Here is a 7303-nt window from a genome sequence, read left to right as displayed (position 1 = left end):
TTGTAAGTCTTTTCATGCAACTTCCAAATGGTCCGGAGAGGCCCTGTGTGTGTGTGTGTGTGTGTGTGTGTGTGTGTATCAGTATTACATGCCAACAGTCAAGGTAGGCATTTTCCGAATTTTAGATACACCGAGCCCAAAAGGCTCACCATCCTTGCTCTAAGGCAGAGGTAGGGAACTATGGCCCCTTTATGATTTGTGGACTTCAACTCCCAGAATTTCTGAGCCTGCCATGGGAGTTGAAGTCCACAAGTCATAAAAGGGCCATAGTTCCCTACCTCTGCCCTAAGGTACGGCATTCAGTACATTAGAGTTTCTGCAAAGACTTCTCTGGTTCAGCATGCTAATGACAACAAACGTTCCCAGGAAACAGAGAGTATCAATGATGGCTATCTGATATTTGATCCCAGTCAAAAGCCCCATTAGATTGTGGAAGGCTTTTATATTTTATGTTTATATAATATAATTGCTAGATCTGTCTTTGTCATTAACATTTGCTTAGCAATCAGAGCCACATAAAGTCATGACCACAACTGCATTTCATGGCAAAGGATTCTTAATACAGCGTCCTGCGTTTGGAAGAGAAAAAAAAAAAAAATCCCAAGCCAACTTCAAAATGAATTGAAGCACCACATTAGTACAGTGTATTAAAATACATACATTTTTAATATAAAGACAAACTTCAAAGCCATTTTTCTTTCATTTACAAATCAAAGTGAAGTGTGGGAAGATTCAAAGAGAAGATTAGAATGGAAATTCTAGAACTGGAAAGATCAGAAGAGTGGAAAATATATAGATAAGCTTATTATTACATACATATATATACACATGCCAGAATTTTTCATGGGACTTTTATGGAAGAATGGCAGATAAAACTTAAGGAGCAAAAGTTTAAAAAACAAGACGAGACAAAGATACAGTGGACTAGGATTATCCTATCTGGACTGCAAGGCTCTGGACAGCCACTAGAGGGCAGCAAGGAGATTTCTGCATCTTTGCCATCATCTGGTTCTTTGCAGCTCAGACCTCTGTAGTCCTACCACAGCGGAAAATTTGATTTTTAAATAAATGTCATGTTCATGGGCTAATGTATACAAATCAATTCCTAGACCCTAGGAAAAAAAACATCCCATATTGCCACCTTTTAAGAAAATGGATACTCTCTTCAATCCATTTTACAAATGGATTTTATATAATTTTTTTTTACTATTTTACAAATGAATTCCTGAGCAGCAGCAATTTCCATTACTGACTGAAGTTCCCCTTCAACTCCAACACAGACTTCCGTTCCATTCTGCAGAGAATATATCCAAAAGGCTCAAAAATGCAAAACGCTGACACGAGTCACCAGACTAGGCTTGTCTTACCCATCTTTTTTTTCCTCTTTTTTTTTAAAAACAAGAAAAGAAAAAAACCCTAGAAAGTTAAAAGTTAGCAAGGGTAATCTTTGAATACCTGCAGCATGACCTAGGTGAGGGTGGGGGTGGGGTAGGAGAGAAGCATGTGGGAGAAAATAAATTAAAAATTGAAAATCCCCCCCCCCTATTAAGTTTCTGAAATTTGCAGGGGACCATACTTCAGCTTGAACCAGGCATTTGAAAAGGCTGCCACCCTGGAATCCAGAGAGTCCCCCTAAACTTGGGTTACTCTCCCCATATCCCCAAATTATTTACTGGATATTATAAACTGCAACTCTTGTGAACTTCGGGCAAGATTTTTAAAAGATCTCCCTGGATATTAAGGATCCACACAAGCTAATTTGGAAACTTTGGGGATGAAATCTTAAATGTTTAACCTCCTGCATGAAAAAGACCAGATCAGATTCCTCGGTGAAAGTTCTGCTCCATCATCTGTAGGTCCCTGCAATAGATAATATCTCTCGGGAGAACACACGCCATTCCCTCAGTTCTCTTAACTGCCAAACAATTATGTCCCTCAAATGCAAGTTTCTCTGATTTTTGCTGCTGTGATAGCACACATGAATTTACACAACATCCCCTCCCCAAACGTTCCAATTTCATCCCATTGCGGACAATTATTTCATTCGCTGATTTTGGGCTCTGAGCATAAATTTAAAAAAAAATGCTTACATATCAGGCCAAAGAGAAGATGCAAGGTAGTCAAGATATTTCAAGGCAGACGAAGGGAAGCAAAAGACATGAAACGGTTATACGTATTTCAAGACTGCACGCTTCCCAGTACACAGATGAAAGAGGTGCCATCAAGACACTCAGCACTGATAAAGCCACATTTCATTAATCAATCCAGGACAAGAACCTTACACAAGAACAAACAACAAACAAGATTATCTATAACAGTGACAGATTGGCTGTACCTGTTCTTGGAAGAAACTAAGAAGAAACATGGATAAGACAGATCCCAGGCTGGCCTGAGAAAGCACCCAGATTAATAGCACCATAACCTCTGTTGAAATGGGGTTGGGCTGAATGTTTGCACTTGTTCTCCTGAAAATGTAACTGCGGGAAATACAGGCAGTGATTTTCTAATCAGCTTAAAATTAATTTTCTGTGCATTTATAGGTTGAAAAATACTTAGCAGGTAAGATCTGGTTTCCTTCTTTAGCTGCATGCAGGATGCAGCTGAGATTGGATACATGCAGGAATAATACCCACAAAACTCAGCAAGCACTGAAGTGCCTAGGAAGGAATATGGCTAGTTCACTCCACTTAAACATCCCAGCTGACCCAGAAATGTTCCAAGGAGTTCTTAGCCATTAATTTTCTTCTCAGCCAGGACAAACTCCACGTCGAAAAGGGCACAAGTTTTATTTCCCGATACCCAGTAGTGCAAAGAACTGATTGGAGTACCACAGAGCAGGGGTTCTCAACCTTGGCAACTTTAAGACTTGTGGACTTCAACTCCCAGAATTCCTCAGCCAGCTTAGCTTAGCTGGCTGAGGAATTCTGGGAGTTGAAGTCCACAAGTCTTAAAGTTGCCAAGGTTGAGAACCCCTGCCATAGAGATTGCTCTCGGCCTCAGAAATAGTGAGATAATCAAGTGCTCAGCCACGTAGCTGGAGAGAACGTTTCACAACAGTGAGGCTTCATCAATCCAACTTCTGGCATTATGCATTTTTTACACCTGAACAGCACCAACAAGAAATTAAATGCTCATCGTGGAATAAGGCAGACTGCTTGGGGGAGATAGATAGCTTCATAGCCCCCTCTTCTGGAATCTTGCTCGTCCAAAGACAAACATTTACGTAATAGGTGCTCTATTAAAATCAATTTCATTGAAATGTGTATTTAGATCAGCGCACCCATTATTTTTTTAAAAAAATTAACCATATGCTGTGTTATTCTGTAGCTCAAATATATTCTGAACAGGTTCCTAATCCATGGCCCCTTATTTAAACTTTTCAGGGGAAGGCAACAGAACAACAAAATTGGGGATTTATTAGGCTTTCTAAGATAGATAGGGGACGAAAAATAGAAAAAAAAAACAGATAAGATGCCGCCACACACACTTCTGGAGCTTGCCCTTGCAACCACAACACAGAGAGAATTGAGAAGGGGGGGGGGATTTTAAAGAATGCAGGGGAATATGCTATACGTGCTTCAAGTTATACTGTAACTCTTATATCAAGTATGAAAAATCCTTTCCTCTCCTTTATAGCCAGCCAGAACGCAACAGCCCTCTTGTGCAATGTTTTTCAAATTCAGCTACTTTAAGACACATGGACTTCAACTCCCAGAATTCCCCAGCCAGCCTTGAAGTCTTCCCCATCTTACACTTACAAGTTGCTGAGATGGACAAAGACTGGAACTCCATGTTCCTGTGCCTTAAAATCCAGGGACTCAAATAACGTCATCATTTCCTAATCATCTTCCTTTCCTCAAGGCAGGGCAAGCTAGGAAAAATAGCCATCCCGCTATTACAGTGTTTCTCAACCTTGACAATTTTAAGGCATGTGGACTTCAACTCCCAGAATTCCACAGCCAGCATTGCTGGCTGTGGAATTCTGGGAGTTGAAGTCCACATGCCTTAAAATTGTCAAGGTTGAGAAACACTGTGCTATTATGTCTGTGCTATTCCCACTCAGAGAAGGATAGAATATTAAATTGGCAACTTTTAAAGAATGTCTGAAGCTGTTGAACACGGGGGCTGGAGGACCTAATACAATTTATATATCTGAAGGTTATCCTCTCCATGTGTATATTGACAGTTCTTCATATACCCTATATAGGGTAACATATAGAAAATAGAAGCTGATACACCTGTCACTTGTTTCAGGACAGATATGAAACCAATTACAGGACCGCTGTAGAATGCAAAAGCTAACTTCATGGGAGTTCCCAACACACTTTTAAATAGCACAAAGCATGAAAAAGAGCTTAAGAGACAGAGAATGCTCTGCAGACACTTTTGGCTCACATTCCTCCTCTTCTCTAGATGCCAATTTGCAGCTCGGTGTCTGCATTGGGAGTGACATCTGCCAATAAAGGACAAAAATACCTAATTCCTAATGGAAGACAAGAGACTGTAGAGGAGGAGGCTGCATAAAACCCTAGAGAAGAAATGATTCCTTTCAAACCTAATGAAAAACGGAGCAGAAGTTAAATGACAATGCAGAATTATTTTAGCAAGAGAGAGAGAGAGAGAGTCAAGATTCTGGCACTATCGGGAAGAAAACCTGGGAGTATTTCCTCAAAAAAAGTCCTTAACAAATAATGAGCTGCTTCCTCACCTTCCTTTCTATCAGGTGAGAGTGAGCAGATTTCAGGGTATAGCCAGGGGTCTTCAAACTTGGCCCTGTTATGACTTGAGGACTTCAACTCCCAGAATTCCTCAGCCAGGCACGCGTGCCTGGCTGAGGAATTCTGGGAGTTGAAGTCCACAAGTCATAAAAGGGCCAAGTTTGAAGACCCCTGATATAAGCTCTGATAACTCCACACCTATGAAAAACTTGGGTGCAGGTTATTTGTCTTTTAGAAGAATTGTCCCAAAGGTACTTTTTCAAAAGACAACTGGACTTTGTTTTTCCTGGAAGACGTTTCGCTTCTCCTCCCAAGAAGCTTCTTCAGTTCTGGATGAGAGAACTGAAGAAGCTTTTGGGATGAGAAGCGAAACGTTTTTAAATATCATCATCAGAAAGCTCATCTTTCTTTCTAAAGCAGTGTTTCTCAACCTTGACAATTTTAAGGCGTGTGGACTTCAACTCCCAGAATCCCACAGCCAGCATTGCTGGCTGTGGGATTCTGGGAGTTGAAGTCCACACGCCTTAAAATTGTCAAGGTTGAGAAACGCTGTTCTAAAGCATTTTTCCCACCCAGCCTGATTTCCTTCACCTGCTCTCACAATTTCATTCAACTTTGGTGAGGCTTGCTGAGATTAAGAGAAGCAGTAGTCTAAAATAGCCAGAAGGTTATGCATTGTGGGACCAAAAAGGCAAAAATGGAATTACTGTAGAGTTATCCAGAGCTTTAAGCCTGCGTGCATGTATTTTCTAAAGTTGAAAAAGGTATGGGGGTTTTTAATATGATCAACTCATTCTCACTGAATGGGAACACGGACATATTTTTAACCTTCCTCTTCATACAACTCGTACTTCAACTTGTGATTCTTGCTCCTTTATGTTCCAAGGGTTTACACCAAAGTTTCCCTTCCCTTTCACACTTGCTTTTACATGCTTGAAAAAAATTAAACCAGACTTTATATCCCTCTTCCTATTTTACTATGAACAGTCTGATACAAAAATAAATGAGAAGTCACTGTCACTTTCTACAAAATATTTGTTGCTTTTCCCAAACCGTGTGCCTTATATTTTCCTCCGTAAACTGATAAGTCCCAAATCACAGATTTGATTTTTTTTTCCCTTAAAAAATATACTCAGCGTAATGATAAAAATTAACTTTTGAGTGTTGTGGTTTGCTTCCTCTCATGTGAAAGTAAACAATATTAAAAGCTTCATTAAAAGCAAATGCCATATATATCAAAACCAGCACGTGTTCAATTTGATAAAACAAAACCCAAGGCTGCTTCTCAATCAAGTATTAAAATCTTGCTAATTAAAAAAATACACTGTACTTCAAACAAATCAACTCCGCAGAGGAACCTGAGGACAGCCTCTTCTTGACACAAGATTCAGCTGCCTGGACTTCTCAAGTTTGACAGAGAAACAGTCAGACCAACATCAAAGGACATATATGCCTTTGTAAAATGTAGGCAACTCCCTCTAAACGAGGGAGGTGGTTACAGAGAAGATAAAGCGGGATAGGAATCTTCTCTTCCTATCTAGCTCCTGGATAAGTTCCTAAGAGATCTGCAAATGCATAAGCTCACCAGGTATTCCCAAGGGGAAGGTGTAAAAGGCAAACTAGCTGGTTGGATGATCTTATAAATTAATTTTCACACAATATGAACCCCAGAAAATGCAACGCCAAAACCCCTAAACCAGGGGTTCTCAACCTTGGCAACTTTAAGATTTGTGGACTTCAACTCCCAGAAAAGCTGGCTGAGGAATTCTGGGAATTGAAGTCCACAAGTCTTAAAGTTGCCAAGGTTGAGAACCCCTGCGACCTAAACAAAGAGGGAGAGAAAGAGAAAATATTCCTAATTACCAGCCAAGAACCCAATGGCCCTCTGGATGATGGCAAATCACATCATCCTTGACCAACAGCCAGCTGGGACTGATGAAGGCTGGGATCTAATGACAAGACAAGACAAAAAAAAAAACCCGATCTGGAAAACAAAACGCAGAAGCTAGTCTACTCACAGCTTCACAGAGTCAGCCTGCATGGCAACTACGAGACTTGACAAGTCAACAACCTGATTCTGATACTTGATTGCCCAAAGTAAACCAACCACCTGGAATGGCAAGGATCATTTGAATAAACCACCCATATTCATAAAAGATACGATTTCTTTTCATCGGTGACTCAGCCCCTCCAATTTTTAATGCAACCCTTTGGCTTTCACACAATTAAGGCAGAGTACCCCCTTCCAAACAACCACTGCATGTCTGAACACTGGTGGAGAGCCCAACATGAGCACCGCAGCTGAATTCCACCAGGAGAGACTAAAGAAGGAAGTGAGGGTGGGAGAGAGACAGCTGATCGTGGCTTGCAATATAAATTACATCAATGTCGGAATCATTAAAAAATAAAGTTTTCAAAAGAGCTATCCCCCCCTCCCTTCTCCCACATCCATTGCTTTCTTGATTTCAGTATAAAAACTAGCCAGTTGGCATGTGTCCAATGGTAGCAGGAGGAATAAAAGAAGCCAGGTGATGTACAGAAATCACAAAATGTCATGTTGATCATCCCCACCAGGCTAAAAATTG

The 7303-nt window shown here is 40.5% G+C and overlaps 1 long non-coding RNA gene across 1 annotated transcript; it reads left to right on the top strand.

The window, feature by feature from the left end:
* Positions 1–307: 307 nt before the first annotated feature.
* LOC120301366 lies at positions 308–3463 on the top strand. Its single transcript, XR_005554865.1, has 2 exons — positions 308–2840; positions 2984–3463. It is a non-coding gene; the product is annotated as an uncharacterized LOC120301366 (long non-coding RNA).
* Positions 3464–7303: the final 3840 nt, after the last annotated feature.

The sequence above is a fragment of the Crotalus tigris genome, unplaced genomic scaffold, assembly GCF_016545835.1.
Source record: "Crotalus tigris isolate CLP2741 ecotype Arizona unplaced genomic scaffold, ASM1654583v1 scf7180000024379.1109085, whole genome shotgun sequence".
In the NCBI taxonomy this organism is placed as follows: domain Eukaryota; kingdom Metazoa; phylum Chordata; class Lepidosauria; order Squamata; family Viperidae; genus Crotalus; species Crotalus tigris.
The sequence above is the reverse complement of the archived record's forward strand: the minus strand, read 5'-3'. Positions and strand labels throughout refer to the sequence as shown.